Here is a 27,453-nt window from a genome sequence, read left to right on the forward strand (position 1 = left end):
CTATTTAAGGAGGGAGGAGAGGCAAACATGAAACTGAAATTTTCATAACAAAGAAAAAGATAAAAGAAAATAGTTACCCTTTGTTTAGTCTCTGTTAGAGAACAAATACTCATAATTAAACTGTAACTGGAATCAAAATGTAGTTTGGGATAAACAACCTAAATGGCCTCCAAGATAAATTACAGTACTCATTTCTCTATTGTTGGTTTGTTCTCTCCAGTTTTCACCAGGAAGCAGGACTGTGGGGATTCTGTACTTGTATGTCACCACTAAGCAGGTTCTCTTATGCCAGCAAGCTTAGCAACTTGTTTGAGTCTGGCCACTTGCTCACCATCTGGAACTACTTCATATGCTCATTACCAAAAAAAAAAAAAAAAAAAAAAAAAAAAAAAGAGAGAGAGAAAAGAAGGAAAATGGAGAGAAGGAGAGAAAACGGATGAGTAACAATATTTGTTCTGGGTTGTCTTATTTTGCAGGACTTGCTGTATGCCTACCCAGTCATCCATGCCACCTGGTGTCATGATTTATTTGACATTGGGTTCGACTACAGAATTATTCCCTAGAAATATGTAAATTCTGGATCCCATGTCATTACTCCAGATTTTCAAGAGAAAAACATAGTTTTACTTCTTTAACATTTAATTTTCAGTCTTTTGCAGCTTTTAGCCTCTATTTGCCATGATCCTTATGAAGGTATGTATGAAATGTGAGGAAAATTGACAAAGGGGACTTTTTATAAAGAAGATACAGCCTACATGGCATTTTCTTTGGCTCACATTTTGCCATCCACTGGTGATAGGGCCTGGGAGGTGGGATGGGATGGGGTGAGAGGGTACAGCGAGCTGGTAGTCTCAGAGAGACTAAACTCCGTTTTAGTAAGGACATGCCTTTCACCAAAATGTTTGTCCATGCTAGCCATTTCTTAGGACAAACAGAATGAGGGAACTGATACAAAAGACTTAAAAATTTTTTTTAATGTTTAGTTTTGAGAGAGAGAGAGAGAGAGAGAGAGAGAGAGAGAGAGAAAGAGAAAGTGCAAGAGGGGGAAGGGCATAGAGAGAGGGAGACACAGAATCTGAAGCAGGCTCCAGGCTCTGAGCTGTCGGCACAGAGATGGATGTGAGGCTCGAACTCTTGAACATTGCGATCAGGACCTGACCCGAAGTTGAACTGAGTCACCCAGGTGCCCCAATACAAAAGACTCTTTGGTTAAAACTGCATCTGTTTAAAGTCTGTGGAAAACCATATTTAAAGTTTTAGTACTCAGTCAACATTTTGATTTGTAACTAGCATTGGATAATTTAATACAGAAAAAGCTTACAGATGATGTTGTCCTTATAGCCTAAAGAAACTTCCAGGTATTATGTGTGAAAAGTATTGACATTAACCCTTCTGGCTGATTTTGATTGTTTCACAAGAAAGGAGAGAAGTTCCTTGTTGACCTCTCTAAAAGTAGGGGTTAGTAATTAAGGCGCACATGCCAAACAAGACCTGAGGGCTTATTTTCATTGGTATGCAGGCTAGTAGCCTTCTCTTGAGACAATAATCACCAGCTGCATTTTGTAACATGTGAGAATGTGTGGGTGGACTAACCACTTCCCCACTTATCTCCTGCTTAGTCTCAGTATCACTGTACCCCACCTGGCTCTCCAGAAGCACAAATGCTACCAGCGAGGCCCCTCCCTTGTGTAAGGGATAGTCAACTCCACCTGGACCCACAGTCTAGTACTTGGTCAATCATCAGAATGTGGGAGGGGATTATAAAGTAAGAAAAATAAAACCAGTATTTGTTTAGCATCTTAAACCTGCAGGATCATCTTTATAATCTTCAAAGAAGTTAAAGAACTTTCCCAGATGACAGAGTCATAACTGGTTTAGGTGATTGAAACCTATGACTTCTAGCTCCAAATCTTGTCATAATTTCATTATATTTGATTCTGTGTCTTTCAAAAGGAGATAATTATTATTCTTTAGAAGAAGTCTCTTAAACTGTTCCTCTCAGGAAGCACTGCTCCAGATGCTATTAATCTGTCACAAAGAAAGTGTTTTGTGATAAACTCTTTGGGTATCTATGTGTTAAAAATCACCTCCCCCACTCCCAGGACTTCTTGGAGCCTTTAGTATATTAATGTGAATTGTGAATCTTCTAGACAGAGATCAGGATAGCTGCACTTCGAAAAATCTCTATTTCACATAGTGCATCTGTTAACATCTCTTGAATCCATGTTCCACAGAATATGGGTGAAATGCTTTGAAATATCTAGGAAGTCCATTCTTATCAAAGGAAGAGAACAGCTTCATATATTAAGATAATTATAAATGATATTAAGATGATCAGTTATGAAATGAAAAATATAGACTAAAGTAGTATCCTTTATCTGTATAATATAAAGCTTATTAACTGATTTTGAACTGATTTATTTGATATTTGGATGTTACATCTTTAGATTACTTCCTTGACAATGTTCTCATGGCAAAATGTTCTCATGGCAACAAAACCCATCACAATCCCAAAGAATGCATGTCCAAGGACTAAGGAAGGCTTTGTGTGAATACTTCTCTACTCAGTGAAAACTGTTAATTTCTTATTAAAAGAGCTTTCAGTGCCTACAATGGGCCACACATAATAGCAGATATAGAGAGAAACTTAGTATAACCTTCAAGGGCCTTATTGTCTCAAAAGGGTATGAGTCTAACAAGTATAACAAACTCCTTTTTGGAGAAGGTATCAGACAATGTTCCCAGACTACTTCATATCAGTTGACTGCATCAAGTAGCCAATTAAATGGCAACACTATTATTCTAGTTTACTGTGGATTAAATAGAACTCAAAATTTGTCATATTTCTTTTGTGTTTGGGGGTAAAAGTTCTCCCCACATCTAGTGGTCTTGGCCACTAACTATCTTTGTATAAATTTGAATAAGCCAGTTGTTGGTTTATAGCCCCTTTCATACCTAGCTCCTAAGAGATACATGTGCCTCTGGGATTTGTGTGTAGATGAAGTGCAGTCTGTTGTACTTGGTAGCTGGCTAATGTCCCTGGCAATTTTTACTCCTGAATCCTGGGTTCTACTTAATGTTTTTTAAAATTTTCCCTTAATTAATTTTCCCTTAATTTTCCCTCTGCTCCCTTCTGAATAGAATCTTTTGGACCATGAGTGCTTTATTTGGTATTACACCTCCAATTCTTCTACTATATCCTTTTTGTATGTCCACAGCATGATCTGCTTATGGTTGAGTAACCTGTACACCCAGGTTACAGATACAAACCTATATACAACTAGGGGGAACATTAAAAAAAAAACTTTATCTCTGTCTGGGAAGTCAAGATAATGTCTCTTAAGCATCTCTGAAGAATGAATAAGGAGAATTTTGAAAGGAGACACTGAGGGTGAAGATTGAGAAGACGAAGGATATTCTAGACTGAAGGAATTCCTTATGTACAGTCATACAGTGAAAGAGTTGAACAGAAAATAATTTTATATGACTAGATTATAGGATATTAAGGTAGAGATATGGTTGAACATGACAAAAATACATATAAATATATGGACATTAAATATAAAAATATATATTGGAGTAAAAATCAGATATAGATCTTAATAATTTTACTCTGGCAGTGACTTACAAGGTACAAATTGGGGGTAGGTGTGCTCCCATTTGGAAATGATGTGAGACTGAACTTGGAAGTTGAACTAAGTCTTTAGTATAAATAGAATGTGAATCCTAGAAAATAGAACCTTTTTTTCTGTTTTGTTCACAACTATACCTTCGGCACCTGGAAAAGTATCTGACACATAAATTGAATGAAAGTAAACGGGAGAGGACTCATTATTTATTTGGTTATCCATCCATCCATCCATCCATCCATCCATCCTACTGTGCATACATTCATCTATCCATCTGTCTATCAAGCAATGAATACCTGCACCATACTAACCATATCTTAGGTCCCAAAAGAATGTATAAAGTGGGAATCAGAGAAGGCTGAGGACATATACTTATAAACATTATTTAATGGTGGGGTTAAGAAAAGGAACACTGAAACAGTCTATGAAAAAGTAGAGAGGGGATGACACTAACAGTTTGTCACACTGAGAGTTAAAGGGAGACAAGATTTCATTGATGATAACATGATTGCCAATATTTTAGTGCTTGGATCTGGTTGACACTAGCCGGTCATTGTCCAGTGGACTTTCCCACTTTTTACTGAAGTACAATTTATAAACAGTGAACAGACCCTAAGAATATAGCTCAATAAGATTTGAAAAATACGACTCTTTGATTCACACCCTTATCAAAATACAGGACATTTCCACCTTCCCCAAAAGTTCCCTCCTGTCTTTTCCCAGTCACTTGCTCCCACAAAGAAGAGACCACTGCTGAGATTTTTTTCACCATAGATTTCTTTTGCCATTTCTTCTCTTGAATTATCACATGCATATAAGGCCATGTAAATTTTTTTAAATATTTATATTTGAGAGACAGCATGACCAGGAAAGGGGCAGAGAGAGAGGGAGACACAGAATCCAATGCAGGCTTTAGGCTCTGAGATGACAGCACAGAACCCGATGCAGGGCTCGAACCCAGAAACAAACCGCAAGATCATGACCTGAGCCGAAGCTGGATGTTCAACTGACTGAGCCACCCAGGTGCCCCCATATAAGGCCATTTGATCCTCTGTCACAAGTCAATGATTTTCTCTTTGTCTTCAATTTGGATAGTTTTTATTACCTAATCTTAAGTGTCTAATTAGCTATTAAACTTATGCATGTGGAAGAGACGATGACAGCATAGGAGGATGCTGGGCTCACTGCGTCCTGCTGATCACTCAGATTCCACCCACATCTGCCTAAATAACCCAGAAAACCACCAGAAGACTAGCAGAATGGACTCTCTGGAGCCAAGCATAGACAAGAGGCCCACAGAAGAGGGTAGGAAGGGCGGAGAGGCAGTGCACGCTACACGGCCTGGTGGGAGGGAGGCAGGGCGGTGGAGGGGCAGCCAGCCAGCAAGGCAGAGCCCCTGAGTCTGGCTTGCAAAAGCAGAGGGGATGGATGGAGTGTGTTCTGACAGCCAGCGGGACTTAACATCTAGAATGTTATAAGTCAACAGCTCTGCTCGGAGAGCGGGAGGGTGAGAGGACACCAGGAGGGAGAGGTGTTGAGCCCCGGAGGACAGAGCTCAGCTTGGCGGGGAACAAAGGTGCTCATCAGTGCCATCTCCCTCTCCCATCTCCCAGCTGAAATCCCAAAGGGAACCAGTTCCCATCATGGGACTTGCTTGCACCACACAAACACCCAACGCTGTGCTTCTGTGGATCCATCCCTCTGGTGGGTCTGCTTCCCTCTTGGTGCTGCAGGGCCCCTCCCGAAGTGGACCACCAAAGGCAAAGCGAGCTGAGTCTGCCCCTCCTGCCCCTGTGCACCTTCTGGATCCACCCCGGCTAATATGCCAGATCCCATCAAAGCAGCATCACAAGGCTGGCAGTGTGCAAGTAGCCTAGACAGGGGCCACACCACTCCACAGTGAGTCCTGCCCCTGGGAGAGGGAAAGATAAGGTACACACCATTCTGACTGTCCCCAGCGGTGGGCTGGGGACAGACATCAGGTATGACTGCGGCCCTGCCCACCAATACAAGTTACTCCAGACAGCACAGGGGAAGTGCCCTGCAGTTCCGTGCCACTCCAGGGACTATCCAAAATGAGGAAATGGAAGAATTCCCTCAAAAGAAACTCCAGGAAGTAGCAACAGCTAACGAACTGATCAAAAACGATTTAAGCAATATAACGGAAAAAGAATTTAGAATAATAGTCATAAAATTAATTGCGGGGCTTGAAAAAAGTATACAGGAAAGCAGAGAATCTATTGCTACAGAGATCAAGGGACTAAGAAACAGGAGGAGCTAAAAAATGCTATAAATGAGATACAAAATAAAATGGAGGTGACCACAGCTCGGATTGAAGAGGCAGAGGAGAGAATAGGTGAAGTAGAAGATAAAATTATGGAAAAAGAGGAAGCTGAGAAAAAAAGAGATAAAAAAATCCAGGAGTATGAGGGGAGAATTAGAGAAGTAAGTAATGCAATGAAACGGAACAATATCTGTATAATAGGAATTCAAGAAGAGGAAGAGAAAGGGGCTGAAGGTATACTTGAACAAATCATAGCTGAGAACTTCCCTGATGTGGGGAAGGAAAAAGGCATTGAAATCCAAGAGGCACAGAGAACTCCCTTCAGATGTAACTTGAATCGATCTTCTGCATGACATATCATAGTGAAACTGGCAAAATACAAGGATAAAGAGAAAATTCTGAAAGAAGCTAGGCATAAACATGCTGTAACATATAAAGGGAGACTGATAACACCAGTGGCAGATCTATCTACTGAAACTTGGCAGGCCAAAAGGGAATGGCAGGAAATCTTCAATGTGATAAACAGAAAAAATATGCAGCCGAGAATCCTTTATCCAGCAAGTGTGTCATTCAGAATAGAAGGAGAGATAAAGGTCTTCCCAAACAAACAAAACTGAAGGAATTCATCACCGCTAAACCAGCCCTACAAGAGATTCTAAGGGGGATTCTGTGACTGAAATGTTGCAAGGACCACAAGGTACCAGAGACATCACTACAAGCATGAAACCTACAGACATCACAATGACTCTAAACCCATATCTTTCAATAATAACACTGAATGTAAGTGGACTAAATGCTCCAACCAAAAGACACAGGGTATCAGAATGGATAAAAAACAAGACCCATCTATTTGCTATCTACAATAGACTCATTTCAGACCTGAGGACACTTTCAGATTGAAAGCGAGGGGATGGAGAACTATCTTTCATGCCACTGGAAGTCAAAAGAAAGCTGGAGTAGCCATACTCATATCAGATGAACTAGACTTTAAATTAAAGGCTGTAACAAGAAATGAACAAGGGTATCATATAATAATTACAGAGTCTATCCATCAGGAAGAGCTAATAATTATAAATGTCTATGTGCCAAATACAGAAGCCCCTAAATATATAAAACAATCACAGACATAAGCAACCTTATTGATAAGAATGTGGTAATTGCAGGGGACTTTAATAATCCACTTACAACAATGGATAGATCATCTAGACACAGGATCAATAAAGAAACAAGGGCCCCAAATGATACATTGGATCAGATGGACTTGACAGATATATTTAGAACTCTGCATCTCAAAGCAACAGAATATACTTTCTTCTCGAGTGCACATGGAACATTTTCCAAGACAGATCACATAGTGGGTAATATAACAGCCCTTCATAAGTATAAAAAATTGAGATCATACCATGCATACTTTCAGACCACAATGCTATGAAGCTTGAAATCAACCACAGGAAAAAGTCTGGAAAACCTCCAAAAGCATGGAGGTTAAAGAACACCCTACTAACGAATGGGTCAACCAGGCAATTAGAGAAGAAATTAAAAAATATATGGAAACAAATGAAAATGAAAATACAACAACCAAACGCTTTGGGATGCAGCAAAGGCAGTCCTGATAGGAAGATACATTGCAATCCAGGCCTGTCTCAAGAAACCGGAAAAATCCCAAATACAAAATCTAATAGCACACCTAAAGGAAATAGAAGCAGAACAGCAAAGACACCCCAAACCCAGCAGAAGAAGAGAAATAATAAAGATCAGAGCAGAAATAAACAATATAGAATCTAAAAAAACTGTAGAGCAGATCAATGAAACCAAGAGTTGGTTTTTTGAGAAAATAAACAAAATTGATAAACCTCTGGCCAGGCTTCTCAAAAAGAAAAGGGAGATGACCCAAATAGATAAAATCATGAATGAAAATGGAGTTATTACTACCAATCTCTCAGAAATACAAATAATTATCAGGGAATACTATGAAAAATTATATGCCAACATACTGGACAACCTGGAAGAGATGGACAAATTCCTTAGCACTCACACCCTTCGAAAACTCAAACAGGAAGAAATAGAAAACTTGAACAGACCCATAACCAGCGAAGAAATTGAATCAGTTATCAAAAATCTCCCAACAAATAAGAGTCCAGGACCAGATGGCTTCCCAGGGGAATTCTACCAGACATTTAAAGCAGAGATAATACCTACCCTTTTCAAGCTGTTCCAAAAAAATAGAAAGGGAAGGAAAACTCCCAGACTCATTCTCTGAAGCCAGCATTACTTTGATTCCTAAACCAGACAGAGACCCAGCAAAAAAAGAGAACTACAGGCCAATATCCGTGATGAATATAGATGCAAAAATTCTCAATAAGATACTAGCAAATCTAATTCAACAGCATAGAAAAAGAATCATACACCATGATCAAGTGGGATTCATTCCTGGGCTCCAGGGCTGGTTCAACATTTGCAAATCAATCAATGTGATACATCACATTAATAAAACAAAAGAACCATACGATCCTGTCAATCGATGCAGAAAAAGTATTTGACAAAATTCAGCATCCTTTCCTAATAAAAACCCTCGGGAAAGTCGGGATAGAAGGAACATACATAAAGATCATAAAAGTCATTTATGAAAAGCCCACGCCTAATATCATCCTCAATGGGGAAAAACTGAGAGCTTTCTCCCTGAGATCAGGAACACGACAGGGATGTCTGCTCTCACCACTGTTGTTTAACATAGTGTTGGAAGTGCTAGCATCACCAATCAGACAACAAAAGGAAATCAAAGGCATCAAAATTGGCAATGATGAAGTCAAGCTTTCACTTTTTGCAGATGACATGATATTATACATGGAAAACCCGATAGACTCCACCAAAAGTCTGCCAGAACTCATACTTGAATTCAGCAAAGTTGCAGGATACAAAATCAATGTACAGAAATCAGTTGCATTCTTATACACTAATAATGAAGCAACAGAAGGACAAATAAAGAAACTGATATCATTCACAATTGCACCAAGAAGCATAAACTACCTAGGAATAAATCTAACCAAAGATGTACAAGATCTGTATGCTGAAAACTATAGAAAGCTTATGAAGGAAATTGAAGAAGATATAAAGAAATGGAAAAACATTCCATGCTCATGGATTGGAAGAATAAATATTGTTAAAATGTCAATACTACCCAAAGCGATCTACACATTCAATGCAATCCCAATCAAAATTGCACCAGCATTCTTCTCAAAGCTAGAACAAGCAATCCTAAAATTTGTATGGAACCACAAAAGGCCCTGAATAGCCAAAGTAATTTTGAAGAAGACCAAAGCAAGAGGCATCACAATCCCAGACTTTAGCCTCTACTACAAAGCTGTAATCATTAAGACAGCATGGTATTGGCACAAAAACAGACACATAGACCAAGGGAATAGAGTAGAAACCCCAGAATTAGACCCACAAACGTATGGCCAACTAATCTTTGACAAAGCAGGAAAGAATATCCAATGGAAAAAAAGACAGTCTTTTTAACAAATGGTGCTGGGAGAACTGGACACCAACATGCAGAAGGATGAAACTAGACCACTTTCTTAAACCATTCACAAAAAGAAACTCAAAATGGGTAAAGGACCATCAAAACCCTAGAGGAGACAGCAGGAAAAAACCTCTCTGACCTCAGCCACAGCAATTTCTTACTTGACACATCTCCAAAGGCAAGGGAATTAAAAGCAAAAATGAACTACTGGGACCTCATCAAGATAAAAAGCTTCTGCAATGCAAAGGAAACAATCAACATAACTAAAAGGCAACCAACGGAATGGGAAAAGATATTTGCAAATGACATATCGGACAAAGGGCTAGTATACAAAATCTATAAAGAGGTCACCAAAATCCACACCCGAAAAACAAATAATCCAGTGAAGAAATGGGCAGAAAACACGAATAGACACTTCTCCAAAGAAGACATCCAGATGGTCAACAGGCACATGAAAACATGGTCAACAGCGCTCCTCATCAGGGAAATACAAATCAAAACCACACTCTGATATCACCTCATGCGAGTCAGAGTGGCTAAAATGAACAAATCAGGAGACTATAGATGCTGGAGAGGATGTGGAGGAACAGGAACCCTCTTGCACTGTTGGTGAGAATGCAAACTGGTGCAGCCGCTCTGGAAAAGTGTGGAGGTTCCTCAAAAAATTAAAAATAGATCTACCCTATGACCCAGCAATAGCACTGCTAGGAATTTACCCAAGGGATACAGGAGTGCTGATGTATAGGGGCACTTGTATCCCAATGTTTACAGCAGCATTCTCAACAATAGCCAAATTATGTAAAGAGCCTAAATGTCCATCAACTGATGAATGGATAAAGAAATTGTGGTTTATATACACAATGGAATACTACGTGGCAATGAGAAAGAATGAAATCTGGCCTTTTGTAGCAACGTGGATGGAACTGGAGAGTGTTATGCTAAGTGAAATAAGTCATACATAACATATGTTTTCACTCTTATCTGGATCCTGAGAAACTTAACAGAAGACCATGGGGGAGGGGAAGAAAAAAAAAAAGAGGTTAGAGAGGGAGGGAGCCAAAGCATAAGAGACTCTTAAAAACTGAGAACAAACTGAGGGTTGATGGGGGGGTGGGAGGGAGTGGTGGGTGGGTGATGGGTATTGAGGAGGGCACCTCTTGGGATGAGCACTAGGTGTTGTATGGAAACCAATTTGACAATAAATTTCAAAATTAAAAAAAATTAAAAAATCTTAAAAAATTAAAAATAAACATGCATTTAGAATGTTCATTTCAATTATATTATTTTTTCAGATTTAAAATTTCCATTTTTTCTTTTTGTTCATATTTCCCTGTTGAAAATATATTTCTATCTTTTCACATATTACCTTTTTATTAAACCCATCAATATATTTATAATAATTATTTTATTTTATTATTATTTTTTGATTTTTTTACATTGATTTACTTTTGAGAAACAGAGTGAGACAAAGCATGAGCGGGGGAGGGGCAGATAGATAAGGAGACACAGAATCTGAAGCAGGCTCCAGGCTCTGAGCAAGTGGTCAACACAGAGCCTGATGTGGGTCTCGAACTCACAAACTGTGAGATCATGACCTGAGCTGAAGTCAGACGCTCAACCGACTGAGCCACCCAGGCGCCCCTATAATAATTATTTTAAAGTCACTGCATGCTAATTCCAACATCTGTTTCACATGTGGGATTGTTTCTGTCCACTGTAATTCTCCTGGCTCTGTGTCGTATTTTGAAAGTTTTCCCTGTATATCCAGTAATTTTTTATTTTGTTTTGGGCATTATGAATAATATATTACCTAGTCTAAATTACGCTGCCTTTAAAAAATGTTGAGATTTTTTTCTAGCAGTCAGTTAATTTGCTAATAGTGCAGTTTGATTTTGTTGAGGCTTAGTGTTATGCTTTGTTAAAATGACTCTGGAGTAACCCTTACTTTAGGGCTAGGTTTGTCATACTCTTAAGGTAGGGCCTTTCTACGGTTTCAAGTGAATGAGTGGGATTTTCCAAGATATATTTCCACTTAGGCTGGTTGGAATTCCAAAGTATTCCAGCACTGAGTCCACTCTACAATCTCCATTCATTTCATAGCACCTGAGTAACTATGGTTTTCCATGTCTCAAGGAGTGTTACCCTATGTATGCCCAGCTTATCATTTGGCCAAAGATGGAAGGGTCCCTCTATGCAGATATCTGGGACTTCTTTATTTTGCTCCCTGTTTTCTAATATCCTTTTTTTTTTTTTTTTTTTTTTTCAAATTCTGGCCACCTCAGCAGCCATAAATATGGTTTGTCTTTCCTCTGCCTGGAGAGTCTAGTGTTCTCTGTTTGGACTCTAGTTCCCTATGCTGCAGTTTGAGAAATGATCCCAGGCAGCATGCTGGGGTGAATGCAAAACTAACTTGTATGTTTACCTTTTATCAAAGATCAAACCTGCTGTACTGTCTGTTGTACAAACTGCAATATCTCATTTTCACTTTTTCCCTAGACTCACAATTGTTTATGGTAAGAGAATTATTCTAATATCCAATAACCTACCATGGCCAGGATGAGAAGACCTTTGCATTAGATTTTGTAACTAGAATGTTTTTGTACACCAGATTATTTTCAGGATCATAAGGTGGAAAATGCCAGTCTTCCACTTTGTAACATAACAACATTATCCCCAACTCTACATGTCTATAGTCTCTGAGGACCTTATGGAGATTTACTGCACTTAAATCTTATGAAACACTTATGAAGCACTGTTTTTACAAAGTTATATAGTTCTTTACCTTTACCTGTATTACTTTGTCTTTCAGTAATTCATAACCTTTCGTTTATCAGAGGGCATTTTTCGGATCATCTTGAGCAAAGGTGGAAAAGAAGCAAATAACCAAATATATTGATGAATGGATTCAGTCAATGCTAAAACTGAAATTTAGGTCATTTTCATGACCACAAACCCAATGAATCCATTGTTTTTTATTTGCAATAAGTTAAGGGGTTTCCCTGTGGACAGTCTATATTCACCAGTTGTATTGGAGTCACACACACATAGCTTAAGTTATGCATAACAGTGCACTCTGCCAAATGACTGCACAGCTGGAGAGTTCATTGGGGGTAGCAGCTGGGTGAGGATCCTCAAAAGATGGGTGGGCATTGAAGGAGTTCCGTCTTGCTTTTGTACCCAGAAGGCTCACTATTAGCATCTTGCAAACACAAAGAAGAGATTAGAGTTTATTGTTCATTTTCCCCTCATGGGGAAGCCATGTATGTTTATGCCCTAAAGATTGCACATTTTAAAGAAAAAGCCACTTTCACTGTGGAATTAACCAAATTGACTATCTTCCCAGTTTGAATTCACTAGATAACTGCTAATCCCCACTTTACATTGTGCTCTAAAGGCAGCCAAAGGATTCTGAAGGCCTGAATTTCCAGGTTTTCTCATCTGTAATACAAATACCAGTTAAAGACATAATATCATTTTATGCTACTCTCAAAGGGCATCTAGGAAAGCTGGCTAGCATTACTGCAACATTTTAATTACTGGTGCTTACCACAATTTGCAATAATTACAGTTCATTTAGTGAGCTGGTTCTTAATTGCAGACACTGCTAAAGTAACAATTGAATAAAAAATAAAGTGTATGTGTGTGTGTGTATATATATGTATATATATATATATATACACACACACACATGCATGCACACACACACACACACACACACACACACACATGATTGAGAAAGATGTAAGCTTATAAAGAAAAAAAAACTAGCATATTCTACTAGGCTGATTTCTAAAGCAGAGATATTAAAAGCAGTTTTCTAAACCAAAGGCCTAGAATTAAATTTAATCATCAAAACAAGTTGCTCCACCATTTATGACATCCTCTTTCTTTAGTATAATTTCTAATTCTACGCTTTTTTTTTGTATTAAAGAAAGCTCAATGAGTAAATTCTAGTATTAATATAAGTAAACCCTTAACTAACTTCTATTCAATATCAGGTGCCAAATCTCAAAGATAGAGAGAATTTCTATATTAAAAGGATTTTAATCTCAAAGTAAAAGCAGTTTAGGGGCACCTGGCTCGCTCAGTTGGTTAAGCATCTGACTCTTGATTTGGGTTCAGGTCATGATCTCATGTTTCGTGAGATCAAGCCCTGCATCAGCTCTGTGCTAACAGTGCAGAGCCTGCTTGAGATTCTCTCTCTCCCTGCCCCTCCTCTGCTTTTGCTCTCTCTCTAAATAAACAAACATTAAAAAAGAAGAAAGAAAAGTAAAAGTAGTTCAGGAAGCCTCAGTGAAACTGTTTTCTTTTTAAAGCTTATTTGTATTTATTTTGACGGAGAGAGAGAGAATGTGAGCAGGGAAGGGCAAAGAGAGAGGAAGAGAGAGAACCCAAGCAGCCTCTGTGCTGTCAGCCCAACACAGGGCTCAATCTCACGAATCGTGAGATCATGACCTGAGCTAAAAAAAAAAAAAAATAAGATACCTAGGAATAAACCTAACTAAAGAGGTAAAAGATCTATATTCTGAAAACCATAGAACACTTATAAAAGAAATTGAAGAGGACTCAAAGAAATGGAAAAGCATTTCATGTTCATGGATTGGAAGAACAGCCATTGTTAAAATGTCCATACTACCCAAAGCAATCTACACATTTAATGTTATCCCTATCAAAATACCATCAGTATTTTTCACAGAGCTAGAACAAACAATCCTAAAATTTTTATGGAACCACAAAAGGCCTTGAATAGCCAAAGCAATGATGAAAAAGAAAAACAAAACTGGAAGCATCACTATTCCGGATTTCAAGCAATACTACAAAGCTGTAGTCATCAAGACAGTATGGTACTGGCACAAAAGCTGACACACAGATCAATGGAACAGAACAGAAAACCCAGGTATGGGCCTCCAACAAATGGTCAACTAATCTTTGACAAAGCAGGAAAGAATATCCAAAGGAAAAAGAAAGATTCTTCAACAAATGGTGTTGGGAAAACTGGATGGTGACATGCAGGAGAATGAAACTGGACCATTTTTGTACATTATACACAAAAATAAATTAAAAATGGATGAAAGACCTAAATATGATACAGGAAACTATAAAAATCCTAGAAGAGAACGTAGGCAGCAACCTCTTTGACCTCGCTGTCAATGAAGGCATGGGAAACTAAAGCAAACATGAGCTATTGCGACTTCATCAAGATAAGAAACTTCTGCACTGAGTGAAGGAAACAACCAACAAAACTAAAAGCAGCCTACGGAATGGGAGAAGATATTTGCAAACAATGTATCTGATAAAAGGTTAGTATGCAAAATCTATAAAGAACATACCAAACTTGACACCCAAAAAACAAATAAACCAGTTAAGAAATGGGTTAAGATGACATGATTTTCCAAAGAAGACATCCAAATGGCTAACAGACACAAGAAAAGATACTCATCTTTTCCGATCACGTTTTCCATGCATTGTCAGGGAAATACAAATCCAAACCATAATGAGATACTACCCCATACCTGTCAGAATGGCTAAAATTAACAAAACAGCAAACAGTAGGCATTGGTGAGGATACAGAGAAAGGGGACCCTTCTGTTGGTGGGAATGCAAACTGGTACGGCCACTCTGGAGAACAGTAGTTTCCTGAAGAAACTAAAAATAGAACTACCCTACAATCTAGCAGTATTAGGCATTTACCAACAGGATACAAAAATACAAATTCAAAGGGGTACATGCACCCCAATGTTTATAGCAGCATTATCAACAATAGCCAATCTATGGAGAGAGCCCAAATACCCATCAACTGATGAATGGATAAAGAAGTGATGTGTGTGTGTGTGTGCACGTGCATATATATATATATATATATATATATATATATAATAGCCATCAAAAACAATGAAATCTTGCCACTTGATATGATTGGATGGAACTAGAATGTATAATGCTAAGTGAAATAAGTCAATCAGAGAAAGACAAATGCCATATGATTTCACTTATATGTGGAATTTAGGAAATAAAACAGGTGAACATATGGGAAGGGAGGGAAAAAAAATAAGAGAGGAAAACAAACCATAAAAGACTCTTAGTGATAGAGAACAAACTAAGGGTTGATGGAAGGAGCAGGGGTGGGAGATGGGGTAGATGGGTGATGGGTATTAAGAAGGGTAGTTGCTGTGATGAGTACTAGGTATTGTATGTAAGTGATAAATCACTGAATTCTACTCCTGAAACCAATATTGCACTTTATGTTAACTAAAATTAAATTTAAAAAGTTAAAAAAGTTAAAGAAAATAAAAAATAAAAAGTGTATATAAAAAAAAAAAGTCGGTTGCTTAATTGACTGAGCCACCAGGCAAAATTGTTCTTTTTCCTTCTTCACTTCATGGAATACCAAATAATCAGATTTCACCCTACATAAATGTAGGTGATATTGGGGATTAGAATGTTTGCTGGGTGAGGCAGCAAAGGAAATGCTGAGAAAAGTAAACCAAAGTGAAAAGATTAGTTAATGACAGGAGTTAGTCTCTTGATAAGAAATGTACATTAGGTTCTAATACTTCTGTCAGTCATATTTTTTGGATGTCTTGGAGCAATCGCCCTATATTCTCTGTGCTCCAGTGTTCCTGATGACTGATAAAAAACAATAGTGGGTTCAATATTTTCTTACAGAAATATCTGTATTTTGATGACAATATGGTTTGATATACTTGAGAACACTTTGAAATAGATGGGATGTACCAGGACACCTTTTGAAGTTCCTAGACTGCTGCTCAGTATGCCCAATGCCATTGCACATCCTTGGCAGTTTTGTCCCAAAGGTGGGAAGCTTTAGGGAAGACTGGGGGACGGCAGGCAACATGGAGAATAATTCCATCAGATAATTCAGTAAACATACAAATTAGCTCCTCAATTCTTTCATGAAACCGTGTCTTCAAATGCAAAGTGAATTGGAAAAAGAAAGCAATCAAGAAACCAAAAGAACTAGAAGACAATTTTCTCTCTGCTCTTAGGAAGCTTCTTCTGAAAGCAAAAGAAAAACATAAGCCCTGGGCTAATTTCATGCATGTTCTCCAATGTCAAAATATTCTCAGCTCATACCTAGTTAACGTCAAAAGTTATTGTAAACTTATCCTCACATTTTTTAAAAATTCTGAATGATAAAGGAGATAAATTTTGTTGACTTAACAAATAAAATGGGAAGATAAACATTTTTATCTGTTGGACACATTTATGCATTTCTTTGCTGCCATGGGCTTGAAGGTGGTAACTCAAAAATGGATTCCTTCTCTAATACATAATATAATTATATAATGGACCTTTACTAAGTTAACAGTCATTACTTTCTAGTTTTTTTGAAGAGAACATTTTAAGTCAAAGCCACAAAACAAAGAAAACACCCTTCCCTACAAAAGCAGCTGCCTTTTGAGTAGGTAGTTTTGATAGAGCAGGTAGTAATTTGAGAAATGATGCATCTCTCAAAATAAAATACAACTTTATTCAGATTAAAGCAACATTGCAATCTTTGTAAGAAAAAATGACATGCTGGCTCTTAGAAAGAAAAAAATGTCCTGTTGATAGTTCAGGTGTCTTAGGACTTCATGGAGTAGTATGAGGGAGGCAAAATGGCCCCAACGATAAAGTGTAAGGCTATGAATATTAATGTTCCTTTAAACCTGTGTGATCATGGGTGAATTATTTAACTTAAGGTTTTTGTTAGTTAAAATTAAATAATAATAATGCTTACCTCATAGTTGTTTTTTTCATTTTTATTAAACAAATGGGTTAAATGAATTTATATGTATAAAGCAATTAAATCAGTGTTATTTATAGCAAATATTAATAAGTGTTATTTGTTATTATTATTATTATTATTATTGCTATTATTAAGTAGAAGACAGAAAACTACACTGGAAATTAGGGAACCTGAGCTGTATCCCAGTCTGTTAGCTCACTTCTTAAAAAAAAATATTCAACTTCCTTGAGCCTTGGATTCACTGATTGTGAAATGAAGGAGCTGCATGATGTGATTACATAGGTTCCTTCTTGTTTTAACTCTGCTGGTATTTGCACACTTGAGTTTTATGCAGTTTTATGCACACTTGAGTTTATACTCTGCTGGTATTTGCACACTTGAGTTTTATGCAGTTTTACACTTGAGTAAAAACCGTTATATAGGTAGTGTGACTTTAGAATCCTTGCCATCTATTTTCTGTAGTTTCCTGCTTTCCAAGGTGACCAGACCAAAGTCTACCTGGTACTTTGTGCCAGCAGGAGAGGTTTTGTGGAAGTGGTATGTAACCATGTTCTGAACGCATTGTGGGTATATCACAGATTCCTTTTGCTTACAAGAGAGATTCCCTGGCAGTGACAAGGAAGCATGAAGTTGCTAATGTTAAATTCCACCTTATAAGTAACAGGTTTCAATATATTATGCTGTGATAACAAATGACTCTCTAATATCAAAACTTATAACAACAATGACTTAACTTATTATTCATGTTAACATGCCAGCTGATGCCATTTATAGTCAGCTGAAATTAGTTTGAGTTGTCTATCCCTACTTTACATGTTTTCTCATACAAGCATCCAGGATGAAGGATCTGCACTCATATGAATCATTACATTCTCCAGGCAAAGGTTAAGAACAAGAGGGCGGGCAAGCACGTGCAAGGGTTCTTAAAACTTTTGATCAAAGTAGCTTACTTTGTGTCCATTGACATGCCACTGGCTAAATCAATTCACAAGGCCAAGTCCAAAAGCAATGAGTAGTGATATAAAACAGAAAGATGGAATGAATAGTTGGGAGCGATAATGTGGTCTGTCACAGTTTTCAAAAGACCTTCTCTAGTTCTCAGGGTTATTAAAAAGCCAAATCCTTTTAAATTTAATCAATGCGAATATTCCTTCTTCACACATTGTTCTTAATTTCTCTAGTCAGTGGTTCATTGATCAATTCATTTGTATTCTTATAGCATCTTATACATATCTCTCTGATGATACATATCACAGTGTGTTATAATTAGGAGAATTATTATGCTGGCACTATTTAATAAAAGTAGCTCTAGGGAAAAAAAGTCTCAATTTGTAACATTTGTCAATGCCCATGGTGTAAATACTATACCAGGACAGATTTCAAACAGCCATCATGGTAATCACAAAGCGTGGAATTTGGAAAAGATGTACAGTTCCACATTATGTAAGATTTCCAGCATGCAGAAATAATAGATGTAAATAAACTCCAATTCACAGATAATGGTAAAATGTAGTAAAACAATAAAGTGATGAGTTTTTAATATTACTTGAAGTTTAATATATTTTATTTAATAATACATTCATGCAATTTATTATATTTTTTAGTAACAGCATTTTTTAACAAATTGCAAAATTCCTAGAATTGCAGCAGTTGGTTCTCATGAGCAGATACAAGATGACTCCAACACACCGCTGAAATTTTGATGTCAGTGTTTATCTTTCTGTTAAAGATTGGGTGCCCTTCAAAGACAGGGACTGAGTCTTAATTATCTTTTTATTCACAGTGTCTAGCATGGTGCCTGGCATTTGGTAGGCTCAATTAATGTCAATTAAATAAATGAGTGGGGAAAAAAGTGAATTAACAGGCGTTGTAGAGAATAGTAGAATGGATAGAAACAAACTTCACTGGATTGGTATTACTTCTCATTGAGAGAATTATGGAAGCCTCAGAGTCACACATATTCCACAAGGATAAGAAAACAAAAACAAAACAAAAACAGGAAAAAGTCACATTGCCAGATAAGTGGCTTGGATATAACCACTAGAGATATCTTGGTCACTTAAAGATTTATTTTTTATTGCTTTTTAAAAATTTTTTTTTAAGTTTATTTGAGAGAGAGAGCGAGTGTGAACAGGAGAGGAGCAGAGAGATAGGGAGACACAGAATTGGAAGCAGGTTCCAGGCTCTGAGCTGTCAGCACAGAACTTGATGCAGGGCTAGAACCCACAAACTTGCTCTTTCTGATAAAATACTGGACTCTACTGAATAACTCCTTTAGTGATAATAATAGCAGCCATTTACTAAGTACTATGTGCCAGGCATTAAGTATCCTTATATTATTTTATCCTTACAGGAACTATATGAAGTAAGTTACACTGTAATCCTGTTTTATAGATGAATACACCAAAATTTAGAGAAGCTAAGTAACTTGCTTAGGATTCAAAAACAGAATGAGTTAGAACCAGAATTTTATCCTGAATCCATCTTATTTCAGAGTCTTTTTCTTTGCTCCTGAGAAGCAGAGTTGCGGGAAGTTTTACCTTTTCATTTTACAGTGAGTAAAATTTGCTGCTTTAATGGACTTCTTAGTTACAGACATATATATTTTATTTCTAAAGCACATGAAGGCTTTTATTTTTACATACTCTGATACACCTCCTCTAGGCAGAAGTTTTCTTTAATGATGCCAAACTTAGCAATAACACCAGGCCATTGAATATTACTATCGGTCACCAATTCATCAGTTACTTTCTATTTATAATCTGATAATACGAACACTTTTCATTCAGTAACCAAAACGTAATCCTAATCCTTCATCATGCTGATAAGAAATAAAATCTTTGAAGCATCCAATAAAAAGTCCTCTTAAGGTATTTGTCTATCTACAGTCTGGTTTTTGCAGGCTTGCTTAAGAAAGCCTGCTCACATGTTGAATTTGTTAATGTTTCACACAAAAATAGTAAACAAACAAGCTAATAACATTCACAACAGTTCAGGAAAATAATCTTTAGAGATATGGCGAAAGAGTGACTTACCCACCTACTCCTAAAGAAAGTATATGAATTGTATAACTGGATACCAAAAATAAAGTCATAGATCAGAGAGGTAAAATGTGGATACTTTTCAACAATTTGATGAAAAAATAGGCCTTACTCAGTTTTGAAGAAACAGCTTATCAATCTGTCAAAATAGTAACTTCTCCTAAATGTTATAAACATGACTGCCTGCTGAGTTAAGAATACAAGGCTAAAATTAGATGAGCAATATGGTTGGGTCTTGCAAGTAAAGCGATTGTCATAATAACAATAGAAAATCTATTGTACCTTGGCTTTTATGCTGCCACACACTGGTTTGCCTCTGACACCATGTGAAATAGAATTATACCTTGTAGTGCCTAGTAAACTGCCTTGTTGAAGTAGTGGTTCAATAAATATTTCTTGTATTGAATGCATGAGTTGGAACGGGGATAAATTTATATTTTTATAAATGTCTTATAGTTATATTAAAGGATCTTATATTAAGGATCCTATATTAAAACAAAGAACTAAATGCCTTGGCTTAAGTAGAATTACAGTATGGCACATTTTATTACTTTATGTATTATTATTTTATTATTTATGACATGGTCATAAAGTTTGTTCAGAAATTAACCATGGGTTTTTTATGCTGGATAAGACAAAGTAAACACACTTTATCCTTTCTTTGTTACTGAATGCAGCTACAAATCTTGGAGAGAATGCACTGAGCAACTACCTGAGAACTATGAAGAGCAAAAAGCAGAGCAATTGGAGGAGATCAGAATTTGAACTAAAACCAAACTGATAGTGAATTTATCTTTTTGTTTCCTCTAGCAACTCCAGGCCTAGACTCAACTGATCCTGAAATTTGGAGGTGGACATCAGCATGGTTAGATGAAGCTCTAAAAGAAACTCTCTAGTTTAGAGGTATAAAGGTGTGTCCTATTAATATTAGTGTTGCAGCGGGGGACCCACAACTCTGCAACTCTGAGGACGGACAACTTTCCTCTGTCAGAATCTGTGGTCACATGTAGGTTGGACAAACCCCTGTGTCCTTTTCCTCTCTCTGGTCTCCTGCTTCTTGACCCTGGATGAGAGTGTAATAATATAAAGTGCACAAGACAGAAGCACAACTCAGTCTCCAGCTTTCTGGCCAGAAAGTACTGGGGATATCAATGGAAAGGGAGAAATCCAAAGAGATGACCATTCAAGTTGTTTATAAGCTCTTAGGCTTACTCCTGAGCTTTGTGTACAGGGACTTGACCCTATACATTACACTAAAAGCTCTGGGAACTGAAATAAGACATGGACTACCACCAATCTTAGACTGGCAACTGGGTGTAGCAAACATAGGACAGATATAAATAGCATTTCAAAGGCTTTGAAAATGGAACTGACACTAAAACCACAACCCTCAAAAGGCCAGTTAGAACTTGTGGCCTGAATCCAAATTACTTGATTGCCTTCTAAACCAAATGTCAACATACTCCCAAGGATTTAACCAAGACCTAGACTATCATACCATAATATTTAAATTTTCAGAATACAATTCAAAATTTGTCACCATAGGAAGAACCAGGAAAATTTTAACCGTAATAGGAGACTCCAATACCCAAATGATACAGAAGCCAGATAATATGACAAGGACTTTAAGCAGCTATCATAAATTTCATAATGATGCAAGAAATAAGAGCAAACACTCTAGAAATGAATATAAAGATAAAATTATCAGAAAAGCAATAGAAAATCAAAAGAAGAACCAAATAGAATTTTGGAACTAAAAATTAAAATATTAAAAATAACAAAACTCATTAGATGGGTTCAATGGCAGAAAAGGAATAACAAAAGAATGAGTCAGTAAACTGGAAGACAGAAGATTAGAAATTATTCATTCCAAATGTAAAGAGAAAATATACCGGAAAATAAATGGACAGAATCCCAGGGACTTGTGGAACAATACCCAAAGTTTTAACATTTATGGTATATGGTCCCATTTATGGTCCCAGGAGAAGAAAAATATCTGGTAAGAAAAGAAAATTCAAGTAAATAATGGCTTAAACTTCTCAAGTATGTATGTATGTAAGTGTGTGTGTGTGTATATATATATATATATATATATATATATATATACACACATATATATATTTCTCAAGTGTATATATATATATATATATATATTTCTCAAGTGTATATATATATTTATGTGTGTGTGTATATATATATATGTATATGTGTATGTGTGTGTATGTGTTTTAATAAACTCAGTAAACCCTAAATAGGATAAAGATAGAGAAATTCAGGTCCAAACATATCATAATCAAACTGCTGAAGACTGAAGAAATATTTCTTGAAATCAGCTGGACAAAAATTGTGTGCTATATATAATGGAACAGTAATTTGAATGATTGTGGACATATCTCCAAAACAATCGTGGCCAGAAAAAAAAAATGCAACATTTTAAAAATGCTAAAAACAAATGTCAACTTAGCATTCTTATCCAGTGAAAATACCCTTCAAGAATAAAGGTGAAGTAAATACATTCTAAGGTGTAGGAAACTAGAAGAATTCATTGTCTGAAGACCTGCTCTAAAATAATTGACAGGAAATTATTCACAAAGAAGGGGAATTTTTGTCAGAAGTAGATTTGAAACATTTAGAAGAAAGGACAAGAAATAGAAATGTTATCTGAGTAAATAGAATATACTTCTCTTCATTTCTTTAAATATTTTTCACAGTTGAAAGAAAAAAATTATAATATTTTCTGAAGGTGTTTTTAATGTATGTAGATATAATATAGAAACCACGCATAACATAAAGAAGCAAAGGTAAAGGGACATCTAAATTGGTAAGTTTTCTACATTCCACTTGGAATAGTAAAAAGTTAATTCTAAGTAGACTTTTAAAAGTTAAGTCTGTATACTATAACCTCTAGAACAATTACAAAAAAATTCATAAAAGATATGTAGTCCAAAAACAATAGATACATTACAATGGAATACTACAGGAGGGGGAAGAGAAAAGAGAGATCTAACAGTCCAAAGAACAGGAAAGGGAAAAGAAGTAGATTAAAAAAACCCAACAACACAAGGAACAAACAGAAAAACATAAAATGGTAACCTGAACCCACATATAGAACTACAATCAATGTAAATGGTTTATATAAATCAATTAAAATACAGAGAATAGAGCGGATTCAAAAACAATTTATTACAGTTTGGTCATTTATGTGTCAACTTTGTTGGCCCATCACCTACTCAGATATTTGATCAAACATTATTTTGGATGTGTACATGAAGGTATTTTGGGATAAGATTAATATTTGAATCAGTAAACTGAATAATGCAGACTGCTCTCTCTAATGTGGTGTACTTTTCCCATTCCATAGAAGGCCTAACTAGACCCTGCTGAGAAGAAGAAACTCCTTCTGTCTGACTACATAATCATAAGGTTATTAATCAGTTGACCTTAAATTAGGGAGATTACCCTAGTGGAACTAACTTAATCATATCCCTTTTAAAACGTTTTAGATATCTAGAGCCTGTCTGACTGGGAACTAGTGTCATATAGTCATTCTTAAGCACAAGGAAGCTGGTCTAAAACTTCTAAGGCTGTTTGTGATTAGCTCATTTCCATGGAATAATTTCATTCCTGAAGAGTGATATTTTCTCTAATTAATCATTGTGTTGACCAGACTAAGTTATCATTATATACTTGCTGAATTAATGAATTTAAGAGGCATTAGGGTACCATGGTGAAACTCTTGGAACCCTCACCAAATAGAGCAGGTGAGCCCTGCCCCATTCTTGGGCAACTGCAAGTTCTTGGTAGTTTCTAATGAGCAACTCTGGCACAATTTTTCACATGCTGCTCTCTCCTTTTACGCTAGCTCTCATCTTGAATCCTGATTCTCTTTGTAGCATCATTCACATGCACCTGAATATGCAGTTAAGAGTACTCAGTGGATCCATCTGTGAATCATCATTTTGTATTCTTTACTCATATCACAAATCAACTGCAGATTTGAAATAACTAGAATAATGTTTAAAACACTCTTAGCAAACTCATTCAGTCTTGAATTTATGTACTCACCATTGTACTTTCTATAGGCACTTAAAATTAATCATTCACTACATGTATACACACTGGGAAATAGCAAGTCTGAGCCAGAAGAAAGCCATATGCAGTTTAGGCAATGAGTTTCAAATTGTGGCTAGTCAAGGAGAAAGGTTTTTTTTCCAGAGATGCTGGAAAAGGCTTTGGGTTCTACTATTCAAGGGAAGACCTTCATTAACACTTGCTATGAGAGGCTAAATAGCCTGTGTTGAGCACACATTCTCGTTCTCAGGAGAGACATCTGTTTGACAGCAGAGAATCTGGCTTCCAGGTAATAACCAGGCTGTATTCACTACCCACACAAAACAGCCTGGATAGTTTCCAATCCTGACAGGTAGAGAGTTTTACAGCGGCCAGCCCCTACTGCTCCTGGCTCCAAAAAGTGCCCAAAGTGTATTCCATATCCTAAGTCAGGTCATCCCAGAAGGAAAAAACCTGAGCCTAGATTTCAAGGACAAGTTATTTATTAGGGCAGTGCTCCCAGGAGAAACTGGTAATAGAGTTCAGAATAGGGAGGAAGAGGAACCAAGAAAAGGGGCACTATCAGGTGTAGTTCCAGGCTTAGCCAGATTCCAGAAAAAGCTGTGGAGCATAGATAGCAAGTCAGTTTGTCATGTCTCAAGGCAAAGGGCCGGGCTCTGTATCTTTTTACCAGACAGTCCATGAGTCACCCCAGAAAGACATAAACTCCCAGGCATTTCCAGCTAGCTACCTACAGGAGAAAGTAGCTCCAGTAACCCAGTGCAATCCTTTGAGAGATGTTAGAATGAAATCTATGAGAGGTAGAGCACACATCATGGTTGAAGGGAATTGAGGGATCTAGCCAGGGTGCCAAGCCGGGGGGACCAATATCTAACTTGCTTATGTAGGTTTCTGGGCAAATGCTCATCTGTGTCCTATGATCTGTCTCCCACTTCTACATCTCTCCTCCCGGCTGTTCATCAGAGAATCACCCTATTGCTTGTGTGGACTTTTAGGTAAGGAAATGGGAAAGACTTCATGGATTAAGACATGAACCAGTGCTGCAAGCTACCATAACTAATATAAATGAAAACAGGTGCAAAGGAATTTGGGCTCCAAGAACAAGTTCTTCACACCAACATTATGTTCATTAATGAGGTGTTCTGGGTCTTTTCTAAAGACCTTGAAGACCAAAGTGCTTTAGAAGGCAGTATGGCATGCCACATAAAAGAGCACAGGCTTCAGAATTATGAACACAACGTTGGCACTGATGACCTCTGCCCCAGTGTTATTCCCTGGCGATACTGTTAAATGCCAAAAGGGATTTTGCAGATATAAATAAGACTACTAATGGGGTGACCGCAAGATGGGGAGACTTTTCAGGTGGTCCAAAGCTATTGAGGTGATTCCTCTCTGAGCCTCTAGGTGAGATTCCAGTATGGCTAACATGCTGATTCCAACCTGATGAGACCCTAAGCAAAAAATTGCACTTGAGCCCACCTTGTACATGTGACCTACAGAACGGCGAGAGCATCTCTTACATCTTACATATTCTGGTGGCTATTGGAACTTCCTGGCTTGTGGTTGCATCACTTCACTCTCTGCCTCTGTCTTCACGTTGCCTCCATTTCCTTCTCCCCATTACCCACCTCCTGTGTGTGTGTGTGTGTGTGTGTGTGTGTGCGCACGCGCGCGTGCGTGTGTGCGTGTGTATAAAATCTCCTCCTACCTTCCTTTTATAAGAATATGTGTCACTGTACTTGGGGATTTTCTGGATGATCCAGAATAATTTCCCCATTTCAAGATCCTTAATCACATCACATCTGCAAAGATTCTTTTCTTTTTAAAAAAATTTTTTTAATGTTTATTTATTTTTGACAGAGAGAGAGCGTGAGCGGGGGAGGGGCAGAGAGAGAGGGAGACACAAAATCTGAAGCAGGCTCTAGGCTCTGAGGTGTCAGCACAGAGCCCAACGCGGGGCTTGAACCCACAGACCACGAGATCATGACCTGAGCTGAAGTTGGGACACTCAACCGACTGAGCCACCCAAGTGCCCCTGCAAAGATTCTTTTCTTTTGCAATATAAGGTAACATTCACAGATTCCAGATATTATATCATGTAACTTCTGAGGGGCCATTTTTCAGTCTGCCACACACTATGAACAGTCATTGAATATCTCTGAGAATTTTAGATTCCTCACTGACAAAAATGGGACCAAATATGACTATGTCAAGGGGTTAGTGTAACAAGTAGTAAGCTTATGTGTCTAAAACATTTACCAACATGCTTAGGATGGGGCTGACACCCAGTAGGGGACAATTTTTACTGTTAACAGAAAAGCCATGATCAGTGGGAACACAGGTATTTGAAAATCCAAGATGAAAAAAAATTTTTTTTGAATCTTTTAACAAAGCTATAAGCTCATCTTTCTTTAATCCATTTGATGCTAGAAACTGTCCACTTATCAGCTGTATCTGTGTTAGAAAATTGTCAAATGACTGCTGTCTTACTACCATTATAATTCAATTGGATTTCGCTTTAACTCTGCAAATGTTCACTCATTCTGCTATGTGCAAGGAACTCTGCTGTTCACCAGGACATGCATATCTAAGCAGGACACAATCTGTGATTTAGTCAGCCTTACAATCCAGCAGGGAAACAAGAGTTTTCCATAAATACTTGCTTCATAGAACACATACAGTATCCCAAATAAGTTAAATATTAATTTAGCTATTCCCCATTTTACGAGGTTTACATCCAAACTTGAAAACAAATACCATGAACAACAACAACAACAACAACAACAACAAAACAAGTACGACATTAGATAGGATTGTTAAACTCATGGTTGATGAAATGACAGCACAACATAGTACTCATAAATCGTGTGTGAATTTTCTATAACTTTACAAGTACACATTTTATGAAGAAAACTCAGGTAAGAAATATTTGAAAGTGATCACAATCAGTGGTTTCATTAGCCAACTGTCTAAATCAAGCCTGCATACGCCACATCTCACAATAGGGTTGCCTGGGGCTATCTGAAACTCATGGAGAAACAACTGACCTCTGGACCCTCACTGAGTCCTTGGGAATGTTTTGTGAAAATTCAGGCATCCACAATAACATGAATGACTCTGAAATAATTTTTTTTTTTTGCTTTAAATATTTCTGT

Source organism: Panthera tigris, chromosome A1 (genome assembly GCF_018350195.1).
Source record: "Panthera tigris isolate Pti1 chromosome A1, P.tigris_Pti1_mat1.1, whole genome shotgun sequence".
Lineage (NCBI taxonomy): Eukaryota > Metazoa > Chordata > Mammalia > Carnivora > Felidae > Panthera > Panthera tigris.